We start from the raw sequence: 25219 nt of genomic DNA on the forward strand, positions 1-25219 counted from the left end.
AGCGCGCTGCGCTATGAACCCGGCGTCCCGGGTTCGATTCCCGCTCACGGCCAACACCAGTAGCGATAATCTGAACCGGTCCTGGGCCTCTCCTAGGTCGACTCAGCCTCAAATGAGTACGCGCTGCGTAAACATCGCCACAGGGGAGACAAGGGCGGGCGGGCGTGGTTGCTGGCCACGCCACCCCCTCGTGTGCCGTGCGTGCCTTCAATAGGTGCTACTCGCCAACAGCACTTGCCCCAACGGTCTGTTCAGACTATAGGGGGGATCTTTGTCTTTGTTTTGCGTGCGCGCGTGCCAGGGAGGGGTGGGGGGGATGGTGTGGAGAGGTTTCGATTTGCGACGCTTTCACGACGATGCAGCCGCGCGCATTTCCATAACTCAGCCATCAGGCGCGGAGTTTGCCACCACCTCGCTTGCTGCGAGGGCGACGCTTACGAAGGGAGTGGGGGGTGGGGGGGGAATTGGAGGTGTCCCCAGGACGCATTAGCGACCAATTTTCTGCTCTCGCTCCCACCCACCCACCCACTCGTACAGAGTGAGTGGCGTGAAATTACCTCTTTTTTTTAAGCCGGTCCTTAGGGGGGGGGGGTGAGCGAGATGATGATGGAGGGGGTGGTTGGGTTGGCGGTGGCTAACCGGAGCACTTGAGACACTAAACTCTCTCCCAGACCGAGGCAGGGCTCGTAAAGCTGCCCCGTTACAAATGAGTGAATCAAGCGGACGCAGCAAGTGTCTGGGCCCAGAGCTGCATGCAGGAGCAGGAGGAGGGTATCGAGCGGTGGGAGATGGGCAGAGGGTCAGCAGAGGTGAGGCCATTATCGCGCAAAGTAATTCTCTCTCTCGCCTCTTAATGTCTGCTGCTTCAGGACGCGAAAGCCCCCCCCCCCATCCGCACCCTAGGGTGATATCACTTTTGGGGTGTTTATCGCAAAACGCTCGCTGTTACTTAACAAAGACGCGAGAAGAGAAGGCACCCACACCCCCCGTCCACCCGTGGGCCCTTTGACTGTCGGTGAATTGCGGTCGCTCGAGATGTCGGGGCAGGATCGGCGGAGGCAACTTGCGGCCACGTCGGCCTTGGAGGCTGGGAGCCCGCGGCGTCTGTGTGTTTACTGCACGGGGCAGAGAGCCGCACGAACGCTGACGTGAAGCGACATTTTAAACAGGTTATGACCAGTGCCGGATGAAGCTATAGTGCGGGGCCTGTAGCATATGTTACAAAGGGGCCTTAAATAAAATAAAAACACGTACATATTCAAACACGTTTTTTTTACTTGCATAGTAAAGTAATTGTATTTTTTCATTTGCTATACAGCCAGATAATACGACAAATCGCTAACCTTAAACACCCAGTCGTTCATAAAAGTTGAAGGCGGTATAGTACTATATTAATAGAGCAAGTGCAGAATCACTGAATCGGGATTGATAGCTTGAAAGCGTTTAGCGCGGGGCCCTTGAAAGTGCGGGGCCCGTAGCTACTACTACATATGTAGTAGCTACATCTGTAAAAGTATCTACATATGTAGCTACTCTTGCTACGAGGATAATCCGGCACGGGTTTTGACTCGATGTCATGGCGTGAGCCGTGAGGAACGATGTCAATTGATGCACCGTCACGTGCGCGTGTGTTGAACTTCTTTCGCACCGCACGTAGCCGACCGTGCTGATGAAGTGGAAGCGAGCACTGCAGATGGACGTGGCATCGTGGTGTTAGTTTCGTGTCTGTCTGTTCACCCGGTGTCGGGAACCAATGGAGCGGGAGAGCGATTTTTGTTTTCAAAGGGTGACCACCCTGGGAGGGAAGCGTGAGAGGGGTTAAAGAGAGAGTCGAATATATGTACTATGTTGAACTTAAATTTCGATTTAAAGCTTCTTTCGTGACTGCAGGGATTCATCTTCTTGGTTCTTTCGGTAAAGTCACGTAGAAGGGAAACAATAAAATAATAATAAAAATAATAAAATAATTCTCACGATGTTTCAGCCACAACGCAAGCAGCCGTCCTCAGGTGAAGACCAGGTCTGTCGGGGAGACAGCATCTGAATGAAACACCACCACGCTTGGAGCGTATATTTAAGCTGGGTTGAAAGGCGAAGAGCGCCTTGACAAAAGAATTTGCATACCAAGAATAATTTAGCATATTTATGGGAAATGCCGATATGTGATTAGTACTACTTGTGAAATGCGTAGGAGGTGGGCGGGGGGTTTCTTTTGCACCGTACGTAGCCAACCGTGCTAATCAGTTCTGAAGAAATGAGTTTTCAACATCTCTGTGACAGTGCAATAGCTCCCAGTTTCTTCCTAATCAACGCAACAACAACGGCGGCAGAGTCAGCTTCAGCGTGACCTCCCCTTTAACTTTGGCCTGCTTTGCCAACAACGGCGCTTTGGCAGTCAGTCCGTGGCAGAACCGTCAGCACATCTGAAGGCTCCGATGTGTGTGTGTGGGGGGGGGTGAGAGCCAGACGGAATAATGCACGGATAGATCCCTGAGATCGGATGCCATCGAGGGGAGTGGAGACACGTGTGGTGGACAGTGGCAGGAGGGCCAATGTGCCCGACAGAGTCATTGGAGGGTGGCAGCCGGAAACGCGGTGCCCAAGCGGACAAGTTCTGGAGCCATGTGGTGGGACGGGCTTCAGGGATGTGTCAAAGAGGAGGGGGGGGGGAAGGCCTCGAGCCAGATGGTGGGACACTGCACAGGCAAGACCTTTGAAGCTGGGCGTGTCAGCTGCGCAACAGTTGCAGGATCCGAAAGGCAGAGCAAAGGGGGCGAACGGCGAGGAGCGATGTGGAATCAAAGACGTCGACGGGATACCGACTATTTGTTGATTTCTGCTTGCAGATGCTACGTGTTGAAGGGCAGGTTGCTCTCGGCCGTTTGTCATGTAGTCGTATTCTCCCGTTTATATTCAAATCGTGTTTTTTGTGTGTTAGCATCAAGTCACGAGATGAAGAGACTGCCATTCGGAACCCACCTTGCGTTACAGAACCGTCCTGGAAGAGGATGCTGAATAATGATCGAATATTTATCGGAAAAAACCCCCATGGGGCCGAGAGACAAGTTTCTTTTCTTTCACGTGGAGAGACGAAAATCAACTTAAGTAAGTTTTAATGATTCTAGATTTGAAGCTTTCGTGACTGCAAGGATTCATATTCTTAGGTTTTTTTCGGTAAAGTCACGTAGGTAAAAAATTTAAATTAATAAAAGTAAAATAAAATAAAAATCACGACGTTTCGGAGGCAACACAAGCTTCCGTCTTCAGGTGGAAAAGTCACAGCACGATAGCTGTATCACTTGATACTTGATACAGCTATCGTGCTGTGACTGTTCCACCTGAAGACGGAAGCTTGTGTTGCCTCCGAAACGTCGTGATTTTTATTTTATTTTTATTTTACTTTCATTAATTTTAATTTTTTACCTACGTGACTTTACCGAAAAAACCTAAGAATATAGTTTTAATTATATTTATCTTTTTTGGAATAGATACACGGCCCCGTCGTGTAGAGTGTCGTATCCAATAGCATTTGGCCATCAGCCCAGCGGTAAAGTTTAACAATTGTAACTCTGCTGAGTTTGCTTTGTTCAACGATTGCTGCTGATTAGTATCGGTTCTGGGAAGCCCATCGGCCGACATCTATTCCCTTTCGTTTAATTGCAATAATTATGGACGTCCACGTTAAAGGCAGTACATTACTGCTGGGAAGCTCTGGGTAGCTGCAGAATCAGGAGATTTATGTATACCTTAGTAATCCGATGAAGCTGTCAATCTCTTTTGGTCTTATAAGTGAATATTAAATTAAAAAAGATCAACCAGGCATGTATGTTGGTGACAGAGTTGATGGATTACGCAGAGATCACAAAGAACAGTGAGATTCTCGAGCTTTTGGGCTGGCAGTATGATCATGATAAAGGTGGCACAGAGAGTGGGTTCGCAAATCCATCTGTGCGGATCTTTGATTATCTCCTGGTATGCCCCCACACTCCTTCAAAACGAAACTGGCTAAACATCTCAATGACCGCTCAATCCTGATAGCAAAACACCATCTTGAAACTCTTCGAACATTTTTCCTGCAAAGGTAGATGACATTAATAATATTGAAACATGAATTGGTCAAACGTGAATTGCAACAACAAAAACGAGTTTTGAGGCTCAGTAACGCTTTGCTGGAGAGGCAACGACTTTAATCAAGGGATTGTTGGCTGCAATAACCGAATGCAGAGATGACTCTTAAAGGTATAACGCCCATGATAAATCAACGACATCGCTGCTACGGATATGAATAGGAGACTTGGCCTAAAATCCACAGAGCAGGCCAATGTAATTAACGCGTTATTCTTTATCGCGTGTTGGTTATTTCTATACACTAGGGCAGGGCGGTTCAATTAATGCAGGGGTTGATGAAGAGAAAGTGCAGGGAGGTGACGATGTTGGAGGGGAGGCGATGTTTATTGACCCTGTGACAGAAATCTATGGGCAGCGGCAGACGCCAGCATTAGCGAGGTGCCAAGTGGACTTTAGCGGGAGGACATCGGCTTCTTTATGGCCTCCCAGGATCTACAGCCCCCATGCCACTTCCATGCCACTTCCTCCTCCTCCTGCTCCGCGCGAGCTGTCCCTTAATGACCAACAGCCGCGCTCATCACTCATAACCCACTCGCCCGCCCGCCCGCTCACGGTAATTACAACACGCTCATAGGCGCGCCAACTTCCTTTAGTACTCCGACTTTTTGGGGGTGGGATATTTGTGTTTTTTTTCTTCTTGGTTCTTTCGGTAAAGTCACGTAGAAGGGAAATTATAAAATAAGAAAAATAAAACATAATAAAATAAAATAATATAATCAAATAATAAAATAATATCATATAATTAAATAATATAATATTTTTTTTACAAATATTTTTGTTTGTTTGTTTCAGAGGGAGGAACGCAGCCTGCGGCGTGGATACCGTGCAGGGTAAGCTATGAATGCGAGCGCGAAACGTCAGCGCCGCGTCGTCGCGACAAAGCTACACCACCGATGGGCAAAGCGAAGCGAACGGCCCAGCAACAACACAAGATGCACTTGGAGCAGCGACGATTTAGGAACGCCGCGTTGACGAGAGGCGCGGGCACGCGACGTCTCTGTATCGTGGCCTTAGCGGCCTTAGTTGTGTGATGGGGGGGGGGCAGGAGTGGTCTTAATTTGCGGAACCGCTGTGTTGTTCAGTGGACAAAGATCCCCCGTATAGCCTGTAACAGACTATTGGGGCAAGTGCTGTTAGCGAGAACCTATGAAGGCCGGAACGGCACACGAGGGGGTGGGTAGCCAGCACCACGCCCGACCGCCTTTGTGGCGACGGTTACACACCTCACTGGGTACTCATTTGAGGCTGAGGATACCTAGGGGAGGCCCACGACCGGTTCAGATAATAGTCACTGGTGTGGGCCGTGAGCGGGAATCGAACTCGGGTCACCGGGTATATAGCGCAGATGACCACTACACTACCGCTCCCCAGTATACACACACACACAGACTCACACAGAGACACACACAGACCCATACACAGACACACACACAGACACACACAGACCCATACAGACCCATACACAGACACACACACAGATACACACAGACCCATACACAAACACACACAGAGACACACACAGACCCATACACAAACACACACACAGACACACACAGACCAATACACAGACACACACACAGAGAGACACACACAGACACACAGACACACACACAGAGACACACACAGACCCATACACAAACACACACACAGAGGCACAAAAAGACACACACACAACCATACATAGACACACACACAAACACACACACAGAGACACACAGAGACACAAGACCCATACACAGACTCATACAGGCACACACACACAACCATACATAGACACACACACAAACACACACACAGACACACACACACAGAGACACACACAGATACACAGAGAGACACAGACACACAGAGAGACACACAGAGAGACACACACAGACACACAAAAACACCTATTCCGGTTGTCCCAGGTGTTCCTCTTCGTGGGGCACTATCTGCACTCTGATGTTGTAGGAGTGTTGTTATAACAATTAGTGTTGTTATAACAATTCGATATTTATTAAAGTTGCGCATTTTGATGTGACGTCACGTTTCTCAAATCCCTCCCACCCCACTCGTCACACATCGTCACACATCGTCACAAATGTCTGACCCCCCGCCCCCTAGGTGCGTGACGTCATTTATGGACGGCCCCTAACGTGGGATCGTCTTATTATTATTATTCTCGTGACATGTTTCGCGTTTTTTTTTTGTAACCTCAGATGTGGCAACCCTAGTGCAGTAGTACAGGCCAACGCATCTGGTGTTGGCACAAGGTGGTGTTCTCCGTATCGCGTCTCCTGTCCAACCTCTACACTGAGTCTTTTCCATGCCTGTCAACCCACACGCTTTCCTCCGTATTCTTGTACGGGGAAATTCAGTTTTCAGGTCCATACGGCGTAAGGCGTTTCAATACGGGCAAATATTTGCTTTTTTATTTATTTATTTTGTTTTCATTTTACTTTTATTAATTTTAATGTTTTACCTACGTGACTTTACCGAAAAAACCTAAGAATATGAATCCTTGCAGTCACGAAAGCTTCAAATCTAGAATATTTTCTTTGTCTATTTGTTTGTGTTTTTCCCTTTTGATGGCACTTTGTAAGATGAACGTTGAGATTTATAAGTGCACGGGGGTTACCAATAAGGTCTGAGTTGGTCTGTAATAAGGCAGGGCACTGACGAGGGGTTTGACAGGGGGATGGTTTCCCCAATATTCTGTACAGGCCAACGCATCTGGTGTTGGCATTGCCACATCTTGAGGAGTAGCAGCACCACGCCCGGCCGCCTTTGTCTCCCCAGCGGCGATGTTTGCACACCATACCAGGTACTCGTTTGAGGCTGAGTCGACCTAGGGGAGGCCCAGGACCGGCTCAAATAATCGTCACTGGCGTTGGCCGTGAGCGGGAATCGAACTCGGGTCGCCGTGTTTATACGGGCAGCGCGCTAACCGCTACACCACCGCTCCTCACTAGACACACGCACGCACCACACACGGATATAAACAAACAAAACAACACAAACGCACACGCTCCATGCCAACGGGTGGGCCCCGTGGTCTCTGTCTGCCCTGCCATGTTGCTACCCTCACTACAAAGGCAGAGAGAGAGAGAGAGAGCATTTGCCCACCTACGAGTAATCAGCAGCATCATCAGTAGCAGCAGCAGCGGCGGCACGACCCGTGCAGTCAGCGACAACATCACAGGCGCATCGCGAGTCACAGAGACTCGCTAACAACTGCTGCTGCCACTGCTACCCTTTCATTAAGAGCGGCGTGACACGCCCAGCCTCTAAGAGACAGAGAGACACACACACAGAGAGCAGACGCGGAGGGAGTGGTGGTCATGGGGGTTGGTGGTGGAGGTCGTGGTGCTGGCCACCCCACCCACCCCGCCTCGTGTTTCCACAGTGCCGGCCTTCATAGGTGCTGCTCGATCACAGCACTTGCCCCAACAGTCCGTTCAGGCTACACGGGGGATATTTGCCATAGCAGCACAGTTGGTGCATTTGCCAGTCACCACAGTCAGTCGACCCGTGACCTCCTGCCGGAGGGCCTTCGACACTTCACGTGGCCTTAATGTGCACCTAGCATGGCACAAGCGCCGTGGTGGTTGTGGTTGAGGTGGTAGTGGTAGAGCTGGTACTGGTGAAAAGGGGTGGTGGTGAAATGTGGTCTGTGCTGGTGGTGGGGGAGATGATGGTGGTGATGGTGGCCTTGTGTTGATGGTGATGATGATGATGGTGGTGATGGAATTGTGTTGGTGATGATGGTGGTGGTGTCATTGTGTTGGTGGTGATGATGATGATGGTGTCATTGTGCTGGTGATGATGGTGGTGATGGTGTCATTGTGCTGGTCGACGTAGTGATGGAGGGAAGTGGGATGGGATGGTGGTGGAATGTGATGGCCGGGGTGGTAGTAGTGATGGTGGAGAGGGTTGTGGTAGTGAAGGTGGTGGTCATGGTGGAGAGAGTTGTGGTGGTGGCGAGCGGTGGCGCAGCGGTTAGCGCGCTGCGCTACGAACCCGGCGACCCCAGATCGATTTCCGCTCACAGCCAACACCGGTGACGATTATCTGAATCGGTCCTGGGTCTCCCCTAGGTTGACTCAGCCTGAAATTAGTACCTGGTGCGGTGTGTAAAACACTAGGGAGACAAAGGCGGCGCGGCGTGATGTTAGCCGTTCTGTCACTCACAGGTGCTCACTAACAGCACTTGCCCCAACAGTCTGTTGAGGCTATACGGGGGATCTTTGTCTTTGATGGTGGCGGTGATGGTGGCGGTGATGGTGGTTTGTGATGGTTGAAGGCGTTGTAGTGATGAAGGGGGGTGATGATGGTGGATGGGGGTCGTGGTGGTGATCGTGGCATGTGGAAGTGGTGGTGGTGGTAGAGAGATGGGGCTGTAGGTGGTGGTGGAGGTGGTGGTGATTGTGGCATGTGGAAGTGGTGGTGGTAGAGATATGGGGCTGTAGGTGGTGGTGGAGGTGGTGGTGGTGGTGATCGTGGCATGTGGAAGTGGTGGTGGTGGTAGAGAGATGGGGTTGTAGGTGGTGGTGGAGGTGGTGGTGATCGTGGCATGTGGAAGTGGTGGTGGTGGTGGTAGAAAGATGGGGCTGTAGGTGGTGGTGGAGGTGGTGGAGGTGGTAGTGGTGGTGATCGTGGCATGTGGAAGTGGTGGTGGTAGAGAGATGGGGCTGTAGGTGGTGGTGGAGGTGGTAGTGGTGGTGATCGTGGCAAGTGGAAGTGGTGGTGGTGGTGATAGTGGCATGTGGAAGTGGTGGAAGTGGTGGTGGTGGAGGGGGCACATGCAGGGGATGTGTGTGGGGGGTGCTGGGTGCTGCTCCAGGTTCCTATGAAGTGCCGTTTGCCCCGTCAGCTCATTGGGGCCAAGAGGGCCACACGATCAAAGCCCATCTGGCCATACACGGCCCCGCCCCCTGAATGTGGAGAGCAGCAGCGGCCTGCATCATCAAAGATACATTGCCAGCACCTCCGCGACAATCATCTCCATCTCCCAACTTCTTCGCCGGTTTCGTTGTTGTTGTTGTTGAATCAATTACCAACGTCCGACTGAATGAGCGTTGGTGCCCGAGGAGCGGCGGTGCGGTGGTTAGCGCACTGCGCTCCGGCCTGAGACGCGCTTGACATGGGGAGGCGAGGGGGTTGAACATTTGACGCTGCCTTGGCCAGGACCGTGTTATTCAATAGGCCACAGTGGGCACTGGGCCTACTCACTCATTCATTCACCCAGCCACCCACTCACTTATTTATCCACTCACTCATTCACCCACTCACTAATTCACCCACTCACTCACTCCTTCACCCACTCACTCATTCACCCACTCACTCAATCACCAGGGCCGTGTTATCCAATAAGCCACAGTAGCCACTGTGCCTAGGGCCTACGAAAACACACACTCCTTCACCCACTCACTCGCTCCTTCACCCACTCACTCATTTACCCACTAACTCACTCATTCACCCACTCACTCAATCACCAGGGCCACTGTGCCTAGGGCTTACAAAAACACATTTTGACCATGGTTTTTTGTTTGTATGTATTATAAAAATGTAACTAAAATATCTTCTTGAATCAATATATTTATACAGCAAGGATAGGCACAGTGTATATACCAAGAGGCAGAGTCGTGTCAGTCGTTTTTTTCATAAGGCGAGATAAATTAACACCGGCGATGAACTTTTCAAGATTTATAAATTGCAAAATTAGCAAATAACATCTTCGAATTGTATCCCCCCCCCCCCCGCGCACAAACCTCATTCTCAATAGAGAGTAGCAGTGCAAGGGAAGACAAAGGCGGCCTTGTTGCCCTACACCTGAAACAAGCAGAGCGACAGCTGCAATAGTCGTGACACGGGGAAGCAGCAGCAGCAGTGCCAGCTGTAGAGACTTATCACTGAAGGCCAAACGAGACACAAGCGCCCAGGGCCTACAAGAACCCTCGTCAGTACGGGTCGATGCATGCGTGGCGGTACATACAATGTCACGCGGGCGCATAGAAGTGCAGTACAGCACTGCAGAGCGTTACAATCGAGTTGGCGAGACTGCCCTCTGCTGCCTACAACGGGCGTAAGTCGGCCGATATAAGCAACGTGCTTCATCATTAAGGGGCCGTCCATAAATGACGTCACGCACCTAGGGGAGGGGGGTCAGACATTTGTGACGAGGGGGGGGGGGGGTGAGAAATGTGACGTCACGTCAAAATGCGCAACTTTAAATAAATATAGACAACACATTCTGCTTAATTAAATATACTTTTAAATAAATGTTTTCTCCTACAACATCAGAGTGCAGCGCCACATTAAATACGCACTTCAATGACAAGAGTTTAAAGCGATTTGAAGCATGTTTTATTTTCAAAATTGAAATATGGTTTTGGGGGGGGGGGGGGGCAGAGCTTTGTGACGTCACATTTGAGGGGGGGGGGGTCTGACTTTTTGTGACGCCGTGTGACGAGGGAGGGGGGGTCAAAAATCGTCCAAAATCGCGTGACGTCATTTATGGACCACCCTCGTCTATGAAGAATGGTGACTGCTTGAACACGTGGCGTATTATATATCTAACCCAATTAAGGCAACACCAGCGTTATGGAGGAAGGTGTTACTTGTATTAGTTTAAATTTCGATTGAAAGCTTTCGTGACTGCAGGAATTCATCTTCTTGGTTCTTTCGGTAAAGTCACGTAGAAGGGAAGTAATAAAATAATAAAAATAAAACATAATAATATATTATTATATTATTTTATTTTATTATGTTTTATTTTTATTATTTTAATACTTCCCTTCTACGTGACTTTACCGAAAGAACCAAGAAGTTGTATTAGTTTGTTTGTTTCTTACGTGTGCGTGTGCGCCACTTGCAACGCGGCAGTTGTCATCACCGATCACCGTTACGGGATTCGGGATGCTGCGCGCGCACATTTGTCGAGCCACATCTTTGACTCTAGATTTGAAGCTTTCGTGATTGCAAAGATTCATATTCGTAGGTGTTTTTTTTCGGTAAAGTCACGTAGGTAAAAAATAAAAATAATAAAAATTAAAATAAAATAAAATAAATATTTTATTTTTTAAATGAAATAAAATTATTTTATTTTTATTTTACTTTTATGAATTACATTTTTTTACCTACGTGACTTTACCGAAAAAAACCTAAGAACGTCTTTGACTTCGGAGGGCCTACTCAGCAGCATCGTAGCGACACCTACCGACTTCTTTTAGATGCTTTAGAGGAGTTGTACACCCCTAGCTGCTACTGCAATTCAGTGGCCTAAAATACAATGTTTCGCTCCGGATGATCACTGCAAAGTATGATCTGTGTTTTGATTTAGTGTGCTGATCTTAAAGGTGCATTGAAAAATGTTGATACTCCGACTGATGCTCCTGCTGTTGTGGAGTGACTCATGCAGCCAGCTATGGCTGCAGGGTTTGGTGGTACATGTTGTTCACGTCGTTTATTGTGAAAATTCGGTGACAGTTCCTATGATCACTGTTCCATTGCATTCATGGCTTTATTTTGGTGATTTTCGAAACGTTTTTTGGTTTGGCCATGTTTGTTTGTTGTATTACGGAGTTAGACTGATGGCCTTAATCTAAGTTGTCTTGTGGTTGTTGTTGTTGTTGTTATTTGACTTGCATCCCACTGCGATTTTTGCACACAGCGTTGATGTACGGTGCTTTTTCTGCAATATTTAGCTGTTTTTTCTTGGATTTTATGTTTGCACTTAGTCACTTTAAGATGTTTTCTTGTTCATGTTTTAGTTTTTTGTTTGTTGCGGTTGCACCCGATTCAAGAGCCGAATGTCTCACAGGGCTATACCTAATAAATGAACTTGAGATGAGTCGTGTGATGTTCCGCTTGCCGGAGGAAGAGGAGGCAACGTTGCTGTGCCGAGAGCCCCCCCCCCCATCCGCCACCACCCCCCGATCTGTGCAGACCTCAATGACAGAGGGGGTTCACGGCCACATGCAGGATTTGAAAACAGCAGCAACAGCTACTGCTGCTGTTTCTGCTGTCCCTGTGAGTGAGTGATGCTGCTGCATGGTGCCCGTGCTGTCTGGTACTCCTGAGAGCGGTGTAGTGTGTCTGTGTGTAAGCATTGCACGTGTCAGTGTGTGGCTCTAATGAGGTTTAAAAACAAACATCAGTACATTTTCATCACGAGGCCTCCTTTGCCAGTACCAACATATACTAATAAGGTTTTACCCCTTTTTTCTGGCAACAAAACTGATACCTTTTGCAAGGAATCGTGTTAACATTAACCACAATACTTGCAGTCAAATGCAAACAAAAAACAATACTCTGATAATGTATGCATTGTCCGTGAAACTGATTGGTCCACACCAGAGACAGCTTTTCTTAGAGCCTTGTCTCAAATGGTCCAATGCATAAATTATCAGAGTATTGTTTTTTGTTTGCATTTGACTGCAAGTAGTGTGGTTAATGTAAACATGATTTTAACTTTATTTTTAATTTACCAGCTAAGGCCCACTGAGCTATATAGCTCTATAAGTATAGTTCAAGTGACAACTATATTCTATTTGGCTTGTGTTGGGGTGGAGGAGGGTGTACGACACACACACATTGGCATTGTGCTCACGCGATCGACCCACAACTAAATTATACATCTTAATTCGCATCACATTTGTTTGAAATAATGAAGGCGATCGACTAATCAAAACAATGGTAACAATGTTGTTACAATGATGAGCTTATTACACTGGTCAACAAAAAAAAATTCTGGCCTGGACTTTTGCAGCTGTTTTAGACAAATTTCAGGGTGCTGATTCCAAATCTGATCTCAGATTTGCTTTATCACATCTAATTTTTATGCTATCGGCATACCCCATTTTCATTGATTTTACCCGAAATTAACTCTGTCACTTATGATTGCAAGTTGTTGCGAGTCAGTGACTGCTTTAGTGTTAAAATATGGTGCTGTATTTTTAGGATAGTGTGTTTATAATATAATTTTATGCAGATATACACATCTATTTAATATTTTCCTTCTGCAATTTTTATTGAAAATGCAATATTTGATATCTCAAAAACCTGATGTGATAGACAAAAATGTGTTTTTTTGTATGAATCTGGGGCAACCCTTGAACCACACGGGGCCCCCTCTACGCGATTTGCTGAGTTGGCTTCGTTTCCAGCAGCGCCTCCACCGTCTTGCGCACGCAGAGCCCGCGAGAGGCGCCTTGCGCATTGCGCAAGCAACACGCGCCAGCCGTTCCATTCACCATTGCTCAACTGGCAGCGAACAACAACAACAACAGCAGCAGCAACAACAACAACTCCAGTGGGATCCCCTCCCAACCCCCTACCTCCCACCCAGGGCATCATTAAGACTTTGTAGGCCCCAGGGATACAGGTACTGTGAGGCCCCCAATAATCTTCTTCTTCTTGGTTCTTTCGGTAAAGTCACGTAGAATGGAAATAATAAAATAAATAAAATAAAGCATAATAAATTATTATTGATATTTTTTTATAGTTATATTATTATACTGTTTTATTATGTTTTATTTTATTTATTTTATTATTTCCATTCTACGTGACTTTACCGAAAGAACCAAGAAGATGAATCCCTGCAGTCACGAAAGCTTTAAATCGAAATTTAGACCCCAGTAATATTTTCAAAAGGAAAACAAACGACGCTAGTGGAGTAGGCAGGGGGTGGTGAGTCGTGCGCTTGCGCTACGAACCCGGCCACCCGAGTTAACATTCCGGGCCCGTGGGTAACAAGAGTGGGCCCGCTCGCCCCTGCCCCAACCACACACCACTGATCAGTGTGGTGAAGTATGGTCAAAAGATCAGACACCCCCACTCTTTCACCCCCCTCACCCACGCCGCCCCCCTCCTGCACGACTGCCTTGCTGACACGGCGTGGCAAGGGTCTTCATCCGAACGGCTGCAAATGAAATGCCCATCACGGGCAACTGAATATTCCTTTAAGATTAACATCAACAGCAGCAGCAGCAGCTTTGCTCAATGTCTGTTCGCGATAGCGAACATTGTGAAATACCAACACCTCGTTCCGTCACGAACCGCCTGCGAATTCATTCATTCCACAAAACAACATTCAAGCTCTTAGTCATTCCACTGCTGGACGAAGGCCCCCTCCCCATGGCGAGGGCAGCGTTAATTGAGAATACTTCACCAGGCTGCTCAGGGCGGATTGGTAAAGGTTTGGTAGGAAATTGAGGCTCAGCCTTTTGTTATGCAGTCTATTCTTAGTCTTAAGCCTCACCTTACCATATTAATAAAAAGTGTGCCGTACTTGGCCCTTCCCCTCTTCAACCATTATATATACGGAGTGGTAGCTCTTGTAATCTCTCATTTACTTGATACAGCTGTCGTGGCTGTGACGGTTCCACCTGAAGACGGAAGCTTGTGTTGCCTCCGAAACGTCGTGATTTTTATTTTATTTTACATTTATTAATTTTAATGTTTTACCTACGTGACTTTACAGAAGAAACCTAAGAATATGAATAGGAAACTGAGGACTGGTTCGGACGTCACCATTGATACTTGCCTTGGCCAGGTTCATACTGCTGCACGAAAAAAACTAAAACTATTAAGCTATTAAACATAAATTTGCCAAGTAAGATCCACTGAGCTTTATAGTAATTTTTTTTCACAAGCTCTCGAAGGTATTTGGCCTACTCTTCCACACCGGTCAGACCAGTGGTTCTCAACCGGGGGCACGCGCACTCCTGGAGGTCTCCACGTGGCAACGTCCCCACGTGGTTACGCGAGTAGATTTACAAACGCGTGGAATTCTATCATCACACGTGAGAGTCATTGCGGGACAATCACGTTGCGTGAATCTGCCGATATGCAATGACTACGATAATATTTAAATGCATATGGAAACCTGGAACGTGATATAAAATCGCCTTTTTCTAAACTCGACGATCCTAAACAATGTGCATACTCTTTAGTTTTTTCGGTAAAGTCACGTAGGTAAAACAATCAATAAAATAAAATTAATGAAAACAACTAAATAAAATCACGACGTTTCGGAGGCAACACAAGCTTCCTTCATCAAATCTAGAAATAAACGATGCGGTTTCCGAGAGCAACCAGCAGTTACTCCCGAAGTTAGGATACTTCACACAAATTAACGAAATTAGTTAAAACATTGACGCTCATCATAGGGTACTCGGTTGAAACTCAATTCAACAAGGTGGTGCAGTAGCCAAAACAAGGCTGAGAATAACCACTGAGCCAGACGGTCTCGGAAGAGTTTCAAAGTCCCCGGTACCCATCACTGCGCTGCGCGTGGCCTGCCGATCCACACAACCCGTGGCCGTGGGGCCGTTTATAACCGAGGGTTGGCAACGGAGGTCCGGGCGATTTAATAAAAATTTTTTTTTAAGAAAACAGATTGTGTGTCAGTTTAACACGTAGGCTTTCGCGACCAATATTATTCATAATCAGCGTTTTTGGGTTTAGATCGCGTTATTTATAAATGTGTCGTAACCCTCCACCACCCGACACGGCCAATCAGTAAAAAAGTGTCACGTTGACAAAAGACAAATAGTTCACTACTTTAGCCCACCGGTGTGTTGAAGCGTGAAACCACAACATTTACAATTTTTGAGTACGACGTTTCGCTGGTAAATGCATCCAGCATCATCGGGCAATTCGCCAGAATGGTGAGGCTCTGCTCTGTCTCCCGTTCTTATATATTATATAGATTGTGGGTTTTTTTTACGATTTAGTTTTTATTATTCGCATCAAAAAGGGAGACGCGTGTGAGACAACCCCAGTGCGGATGAAACGAAACAAGGTGAAAAGGCGCGCAGCTGAGGTTGGACACCCAAGAGGGCTGATAAGAAAACCACAGCACAACAACAACAATGCCGTCTATACAAAACACGGCAGCTCTCCCGCCGACTTGAGCATTTTCTTGCTGTGGTTGTCCCACCTGATGAAGATCGCTTATGTTGCGATCGAAACGTCTGATTCGTTTTATTTTATTTTATTTCTACCGACGTGACTTTTACCGAAAGAACCAATGAGTACAAAACAGATTGTTCAATCAATTAAACAAAGCAGACTACTTACTAATTAAATATGTTCAACTCATCTTCTTGGTTCTTTCGGTAAAGTCACGTAGAAATTCTACGTGACTTTACCGAAAAAACCAAGAAGATGAATCCCCGCAGCCACGAAAGCTTTAAATCGAAAAATGTTCAACTCAGTGTTAACAAAAAACGATCTTCGTGTTTTGTTGTTGTTGTTGGGTGCGCACGTGTGCTGATGATGCACCGTTGTTGACACTGCCGAGCCGATACATTTGTAGAGGTGTAATTGTGTATGGGAGCGGATGGCAAACAAACACAAGGGGCGTGGTTAGGGCCGTACACATAGGAGGTGGCCACACCGACGTCCGCACCTGCATCCCCCACGGGCCCCTCCCGGGGGGGCCGCGGACTATAAGAGGGGGTGAGCCGGAGGGCTCGAGGTCGAGGTATCAGCTTTAACCAGCGAAGACGGAAGACCAGCTAGAATAGGCCCCGGAGCTCCCCTGGCTCGCTGTCCTTATCAGGGCCGACCAGGGCAAGCCGGTGGCGTGGCCCCGAGAGCCCAGACTGACGAGCAGGTCTGGGAACTCAGGGGGTCGGATCCCAGCTTGACCAGGGCTGGGACAGGTAGCCTCCCCTAGCTCCCTAGTGGAGGACTTGGGCTTAGGTTAGCGGGGCTTAGATGTTGTGTCTCCCTGTTAGCCGAGTAAGGGGACGTTACCCCTTAGGTCCTGTGTATACTCGCTAACTGTATACAAGTTGTGTTAATAAATAAGTGTGCCTCCGATCCCGTCGTCAAGCCTCCTGAGTAATTACTACATCTGGTGTCAGAAGTAAAACGTCCAAAGATGGACACACGAGGGACGACACGTACCAGGGAGTCGGAGAGGGAGGACACCGCGGCCGAATCACCACCAGAGATGGCCGAGGTCGGATCGGAGCAGCCGGGGCCGAGTACACCCGCGCCGCTACGACAGGAGGGGGGGGATGCGTCGGCCGAGGGACTTCGGCTGGCTCACTCCCGCCTGGCGGAGCTGCTCTACGCCGCGGCCGCCGTGTTGGAGGAGATCACGCGGCTGGGAGCTGGAGGGGCTGCGCGGGAAGACGGCAGCAGCCGACGCACGCCGGCATTTCCCGCCACCCCGACGCGGCTCGCGGTTAAATTTCCCGCCATCACTACAGTGCGAGCAGAGGGCGGGGCCGGCCTGCGTCAGGTGACTGCTGAGGGCCAAGCACGAGCCGTGACATCATCAACGCCGGCCAGCGCGTCAACAACGGAGCGACCGGCGATGCCATGCTCACAGCCCGCCCACACTGTAACGTCGGCTGGGAACGAGGGAGCGAGATCCGCAGCCACGGACGTCGCCTTACAACAGCGACTGCCGCCTCTCAAGGAGTTCGTGGGAGCGGCTGGAGATTGGGGTGGCTTCAAAAGGCGGTTCATCGCTCATCAAGAGATGGCGAACTGGACGGACGCCGAGGCACTATGCGCGCTGCCGGCGATGCTGGACGACGACGCCCTGGCTACCCTCACCTCGGCGCCTAAGGAAAAGCGCGCCACGCTGCACCTGGCGCTGCAGCTGCTGTCAGCCGTCTATGGGCCGCCTTCGGACTGCAGGCAGCTGTTCCACGATCGGCATCGGGGCGCCAACGAATCGCCCCTGGCCTTCCGAACGGCTCTCCTGGCCCTGGCAAAGGCAGCTTTCCCGCGGATGGACGAGGAGGGAGTGGACGCCATGGTGGCTGAAAAGCTGCTGCTACTCGCCGATGAGCTGGACATCGCCGTCTTGGCTCAAGACGACGGAAAGATGTCGTCCCTGCTGGTCGCGCGCCACATCCACGGGGGCTTGCGGTCCCTGCGTCGCAAGGCTGCCAAGGGGGTGGCCGGCCATGCCATGGCGGCCACCGCCCTCCCATCAGAGGAGGTCTGCGGGGTGGAGCGGCGGGGGGAATGGAGATCGGCGGCACCGCAGGCTCGGAATGGACCGAGCCGCCAGGAGCAGCCCAGGCCATCTGGGGCGCTCACACGCTGCTACAACTGTGGCCTGCAAGGCCACGTTGCGTCAGGATGCCGGGCTCCCCGTCAGCGCGGAGCGACACCTCGTCAGGACGCCACGCCGTCTCCACCCAAGCTCCAGCAGAGAAATCCGGCGAGTCGTGGCACCTCACACGTTTGGCCCATGCACACATCCGACACACACTCACGCGCTCAACTGAACAGGGTTCGAAAATCGCCGCCCATCGCGCGCGATTGTTCTGAAATGCGGCGAGCGCTCCAACCGGGTCAGTGGTCGGAGCTCGCCCATCGTGTCGTTGCTGCGTCGGCGGGATCATCGGTTGTGGTCGGTCATATTGATGGGGTAGAGGTGCGGATTTTAATTGACACAGGGGCATCGGCGACCATTATATCTGATTTGATTTATAACATCCTTCCCGTTCAAAGTCGTCCCTTGCTCCCTGTTGACGTGCCATGCTATGCTGCTAACGGGGGCTCGCTGGGCATTATTGGGCAAATCCGCGCCAAAATTTGCATTGGAGACATTAAATTATCCGGGCCTGTTTTGGTTTCCTCCTCACTCGCGGTTCCGTGCCTGTTGGGGACGGATTTCTTGGCCAAAATGCCCATCCGTATCTTGATTGACCAGGGGTGCATCGAGCTCCCATCGGGCCGACGTGTTACATTTTTGTCTTCCCCCACCACGGAGCGTCGGGCGTTTGCCACCGTGCAGGCGCTCGTGACAAAAACTGTGCGCGTACCCCCGGGGGCTCAGATGCTCGTCCCTCTTAGGTTGCGTCGGCCGTTTGCTAAAGGGGTTGCGGATCGGGGGGTCTTGTTGGGACCATCTCGGGCCGGGGTCAATGGACCCGATTTGCTAGCGGCTCAGACCATGGTGAAAGGGGATGGGGACCCCTTCATTGCAGTCCTTAATGTAGGATCGCGAACGGCCGTGGTTCCTCAAGGGACCGTGCTTGCACACGCAACGCCGGCGCCCTATGAGGAACCACTCGTGGGTCAGGTAACCACCGATCCTCCGTCGCGACCGCATTCGGACTGTGATGACGGATGGCTGGATGCACTTTGCGCGGGATCTGTGGATCTGTCCGACACGCAGCGTGCGCAGCTGCGAGTTCTCCTGAAAGAATTTGCCGACGTTTTTAGTAAACACAAATTTGATATTGGTTGTACTAAATTGCTGCGACACCATATTGACACGGGTGACAGCGCGCCAATCCGCCAGAATCCCTTTCGGCTCAGTCCCGCCGAAAAGGATCATGTCAAATCGGCTGTTGATGACATGCTAGCCGCCGATATCATTTCCCCTTCCAACAGCCCGTGGGGCGCACCGATCGTTTTGGTGAAAAAACACGACGGCTCACTGCGGTTTTGTGTCGACTTTCGGCGATTGAACAAAATTTCTGTGGCAGATGTGTACCCGCTTCCTCGAATGGATGAGTCGCTCGATGCCTTGGCGGGGGCGCGATTCTTTTCCACCCTCGATTTACTATCTGGATTCTGGCAGCTTCCTCTGGATGACGAATCAAAACCTAAAACTGCTTTTCGGACACCGCAAGGTCTCTTCCAATTTAACCGCTTGCCGATGGGCTTACATTCTGCGCCGGCAACTTTTCAGCGGTTAATGGAACTGGTCTTGGCAGGCTTGCAATGGGATTCGTGTTTAATTTACTTGGACGATGTCATCGTCTTTAGCAAATCCTTCGAGGAACACCTCCAGAGGCTGCGTGCTGTTTTTCTCAAAATGCGGGCTGCCAATTTAAAATTTAAACCGCAGAAGTGCCATTTGCTCCGCGAATCGGTGCGGTATTTGGGTCACATTGTTGGGCGCTCGGGGATATCCACTGATCCCGCCAAAACGGAATGCGTCAGCTCCTGGCCGACTCCCACCTCGGTGGGAGAGGTCAGGAGTTTCATTGGGTTCGCGTCGTACTATCGACGGTTTGTGGCTGACTTCGCTACGATCGCGAAACCATTGCATGCCTTGACGTCCAAGGGAGTCAGGTTTCATTGGGGGCTGGAGGAGGAGGCTGCTTTTCACGCCCTCCGGAATGCCCTGGTGGGGGCTCCGCCGTTGAATTACCCCGACTTCTCACAACCCTTCTTGCTCGATACAGATGCAAGTAACACGGGCATCGGGGGCGTGCTGTCCCAACTCATTGGGGGCGTAGAGCATGTGGTGGCTTACGGTAGTCGGGTACTGTCTCCAGCGGAACAACGGTACTGCGTTACCCGTCGGGAATTATTGGCAATTGTTTATTTCATTCAGCAGTACCGCCCATATCTGTACGGTCGGCGTTTCACCGTCCGTACAGATCATGCGGCCCTACAGTACGCTCTGCGGGTTCAACAACCATCGGGCCAGTTGTCTCGATGGTTGGAGATTCTCCAGGACTACGACTTTGTCACCACATATCGTAAGGGCGTCCGCCACACGAACGCTGACGCCCTGTCACGGTTGCCACCCACTTCGGAGTGCGCTTGCCTCCTGGGTTCGGGGCGTTGTAGGCCCCCGAACGTCACCACCGATTCGGTCCTCGTGGCCGCCGCCGATGCGCCTTTGGCTTCGGGTCCTATCGAGCAAGAAGGGAGGGATTCGTTGCTGGGGTTGTCGGTCGCGGAATGGGGACGCCTCCAAATGGAGGACACCTCCCTCCTCGCTCTGCGCCGTCGCGCAGGGGGGGTTGGGCAGGGGGTGGCGAACATTGACTCGTGGGGGTTGTTCCAGGGTCTTTTAATGCACTGGGACGGAAAAACCCGCCGCCAGCAGCTCGTGGTGCCTGCAGCATTGAGGGGTAAGGTGGTATGGGCTGTTCATGAGCGGCTTCTGCACTTGGGGGTTCACAAGACCTTTGCCACGCTCCAGCTCGATTTCTTCTGGCCGGGCATGGCAAAGGACGTGGGGGATCTCCTGGGGTCGTGCACACAATGCGCGCAGCGAAAGCCACCAGCTAGGGGGTCCAACCCTCCGCTGCAGTCCATAAAGGTTTCCCGGGTTAACGAGCTCGTTGCGCTAGACATACTCGGCCCATTTCCCGCTACACCCAGGGGGAATAGGTATTTATTGACAGGGGTCGAATACTTCACGAGATGGCCTATGGCCTGGCCCCTGGCCAACCAGTCGGCAGCAGCCATCGCGGAGGCCTTTGTCCAGGGCTATGTCCTCGACAAAGGTGCTCCGGAACGGCTGCTTACTGACCAGGGTAAGAATTTTTCGGGAAAACTCCTCCGCGAGGTGTGCGACCTCTTGGGTACGGAGAAAATTCGGACCTCCCCGTATCACCCTCAAACTGACGGGATGGTGGAACGGCTACATCGGACCATCACGTCTATGCTGTCCCAACAGGTGTCCGAATCCCAGACAGATTGGGACCTTCGCATAGCCGGTGTGTTGCAGGCCTACAGGATGGCTCCCCATGCGGCCACCGGATTTTCCCCTTTCTTTTTAATGTATGGCCGCGAGGCTAACCCCCCTGTGACGACCCAGCTGAAGCTCTCGGCGCCTCAGGCGAAGTCTACCTTGTCCGAACACGTTAAATTTAACATCAGCAAATTGTCTGAGGCGCGGGAAGCGGCCGTGCAAAATTCTGAACTCCGCCAGAAGGCGAACGAGAGGCTTCGGCTGGGGCGGGTACATGTGTTCAAATGGAAACCAGGGGACAGGGCATGGTTGCACTGTCCCCAGGTGCCACTGGCAACCTCGTCAAAGTTGGTACGGCCGTGGCGGGGGCCAGTGGAGGTCGTACAGGTCTTACGGCCGCAATGTGTTCGCGTCAAATGGGGGAGGCGTCGGTGGTACGTGCACCCCTCAAGGTTGAAACCGTTCATTGCGCCGGCCCGTGGTTCACACACACACACGCATGGCCAAACGTGTGAGGGGTCCGCCGACTCCCCGACGTCGCTGCTCTCGCCTAACATGACATCAACTGTTCCATCTCCAGGTGCAACAGGAGTGACGGGTCCACGCCCGCCAACCCCTCCCGGAGGGGTCGGGGGTCACTCGGCAGCGACGCCAGACTCTCTTGCACCCGGACCGTCACCAACCACCACTGAGCGTGCCGGGTCGAGCCCTTGTGACGGGCCCGCCGCGAGAACGCGCGCCAAAACGCGCAGACTATTGTGAGGTCGGCCGTTGGGGGGCCCTTGCGGACAGTGGGGGAGGGACATCCGGAGCGCATGTATATATGTTGGGTTTGCGGAATGGGGTATTTATTCGGGAGGGTGCGCCGGGTTATTTTTTTCTCTTTCTTCTTCTACCTGTTCCTGTTGTTGTTGTTGTTATGACTGTTATCGTTCTTGTTAAATTTACGCGAGGCACACACGGTTTTGGGGAGGCATGCACCTTTATTCTGGTTTTGTTGCAGCCGGGGACGGCTGCGAGCTGTACAGGGGGGGGTGATGTAGAGGTGTAATTGTGTATGGGAGCGGATGGCAAACAAACACAAGGGGCGTGGTTAGGGCCGTACACATAGGAGGTGGCCACACCGACGTCCGCACCTGCATCCCCCACGGGCCCCTCCCGGGGGGGCCGCGGACTATAAGAGGGGGTGAGCCGGAGGGCTCGAGGTCGAGGTATCAGCTTTAACCAGCGAAGACGGAAGACCAGCTAGAATAGGCCCCGGAGCTCCCCTGGCTCGCTGTCCTTATCAGGGCCGACCAGGGCAAGCCGGTGGCGTGGCCCCGAGAGCCCAGACTGACGAGCAGGTCTGGGAACTCAGGGGGTCGGATCCCAGCTTGACCAGGGCTGGGACAGGTAGCCTCCCCTAGCTCCCTAGTGGAGGACTTGGGCTTAGGTTAGCGGGGCTTAGATGTTGTGTCTCCCTGTTAGCCGAGTAAGGGGACGTTACCCCTTAGGTCCTGTGTATACTCGCTAACTGTATACAAGTTGTGTTAATAAATAAGTGTGCCTCCGATCCCGTCGTCAAGCCTCCTGAGTAATTACTACACATTGAACCGGCGAACTCTGCATTGCAATTCCCTGCGCGTCATCCATCGCACCACGACGGCATGGAACCCCATGTGGTCATTGATTGCATTTGCATTGGGGGCATTTAAATTTTTTTTTTTAAAACTTATAAAAACCACTACAGAAAAATCCCCCATAGTTGCCGAGGGGGAAGTGATGCGTTTATTCAACCCAAATGTGTTCATCACCTGCTTTGCTTTGCCGAGAAATAAAACTTTAGACATTATTCCGAGAAGAGAACTGAAACTGTTCAAATGGGGGGTTGGCTTTATTAAACCTCTGTCGAAAAGAAAGCACGAAAATTATTCAACCGATATTCAAATCAACCATGGCCATTTCGCTTACATAAGCGCGCGTGTGTGTGTGGTGTGTGTCTGTCTGTGTGTGTGCCTGTGTGTCGTGGGGAGCGGTGGTGTAGCGGTTAGCGCGCTGTGCTACGAACCCGGCCACCCGAATTCGATTCCCGAAAAAACCTAAGAGTATGAATCCTTGCAGTCACGAAAGCTTCAAATCTAGAATCAAAAGCCATCTCACGCTTAGAACAAAACGTGTCCGTTAGCTTGCGCAATGATTATTTACCTGTGATTAAATGGACCTCATCAGACCGTTTAAACATCAGGCCGTTAAATCGGGGTAAGAGCTCTCACATGGTGTGTTTCGGCTCTGTGCTGATGCTCTTTGTCGACGTTTCATTCCCATGTGCCGGGAGCTTCTCTGCTCTCGAAAGACGCTCCAAGCGCTCGAAGCAAAACGTCGGACACCGTGCCCAGGAACAACAACACCACCACCAACCGGCATAACCCTGCGACGCATAGCGAGTGTTGTCCAACAGAAGCGACAAACCCTGTTCGATATTCAGGATAGCGATGACCGTGCAGCCTTATTGCTGAACTGCATTAAGACTCAGACACAGGTTTGTTGCACAATGTGAATCAACAACAACAACAACAACACAAGATAAACAACATTTTTGTTCATTAACCTATCGGACAATTACTTTCCAGCAGCATTTCTTTAAGCAGCCAAACTGACAACATTAATTGTATTTGAAGGCCACTACGTTGGCAGATTAAAGTTTATTTTATTTTACTTTACACGGTCTAAGCGACCCTTGTCTGTTTATTATCCTACTTCCTGATTTCCCCAATGCGTCGAGACGAAGCGTCATGCACACACCATGTACCGATTTTGCCGCACGAACGTAATTTTCAGTGTGAAGATGCCAATCCAACGCCGCAAAGCCTCTGATTAGCACGATTTGCTACGTACGGCCCGAAAGAAGTTCAACAACAACAACAACCACCATTTGCTACTAAGTGGCCGTGATGTCACCACGGCGCCTGTGCCAGGCCAGGTGCACATTAAGGCCACGTGAAGTGTCGAAGGCTCGCTGCTGACAGGAGGAGGTCTCGGGACAGACCCAGGTGGTGCCATGGGTTGACTGGCTGAGATGACCGGCCGATGCACCACCTGTGCCCCCTACACACACACACACACCTTACACACACACCTTACACACACACACTGGCAGGATAACAACCCCTCTCATCTTGCTCCTGCCCTCAACTGCTCGACTTCAGAACCCAGCTCCCCACCCCCGTCCCATGTATCCATAGCTCCATCGTAGCAGCACCGCAGCCATCGGAGTGGTGCAGGCGGTGTGACTGCACCAGGCCCCACGGGGCTTACGGAGAGCGTGCAGAGGGCAGTCAGGGCGGGTGGGCATTCAAATCCCTTAATCCAGGGCCCTGCCAACCACCGCTCTGACGCTGCTACTGCATCAAGCGACATCATCATCATCACCACCACCACCACGTGTTTCAATGGCCACATGTGTTTCTTAAGGTCACACGAAGCTCGCTGTCACCGCATGACCTTGAGAAGCGATTTACACATCGCCGGGGGATTTGCATGCCGTCCTACGACGACTGCGCATTGGCCCCGCTCGCCACGCTCGCGGATTCACCGAGGGGAAGACCTTGGCGGACGCGTTGCCCAGCTGCGGGATCGCCGATCGGCGGAGGAAGAAGAACAATAATTAAAAACCACCCCCCCCTGCTCCGTGTGCGAATCCATCGACTTTGTGGG

General features: G+C 50.8%; 2 long non-coding RNA genes across 3 annotated transcripts; one reads left to right on the top strand and one right to left on the bottom strand.

Annotated features, from left to right (window-relative positions):
* The first annotated feature begins 596 nt into the window (after window positions 1-596).
* Window positions 597-10285, top strand: LOC144731062 (uncharacterized). Of its 2 annotated transcripts, XR_013587893.1 has the most exons (4): window positions 597-809; window positions 2939-3105; window positions 4921-4958; window positions 9893-10285. It is a non-coding gene; the product is annotated as an uncharacterized LOC144731062 (long non-coding RNA). The 2 variants fall into 2 exon arrangements; XR_013587892.1 differs by lacking the exon at window positions 9893-10285 and having other exon boundaries at window positions 4921-5961.
* Window positions 9799-16418, bottom strand: LOC144731061 (uncharacterized). Its single transcript, XR_013587891.1, has 2 exons — window positions 13963-16418; window positions 9799-13371 (listed from the first exon to the last, which is right to left on the bottom strand). It is a non-coding gene; the product is annotated as an uncharacterized LOC144731061 (long non-coding RNA).
* Window positions 16419-25219: the final 8801 nt, after the last annotated feature.

The sequence above is a fragment of the Lampetra planeri genome, chromosome 37 (assembly GCF_965212315.1).
Source record: "Lampetra planeri chromosome 37, kcLamPlan1.2.h2, whole genome shotgun sequence".
NCBI classification, from domain to species: Eukaryota; Metazoa; Chordata; class Hyperoartia; order Petromyzontiformes; family Petromyzontidae; genus Lampetra; species Lampetra planeri.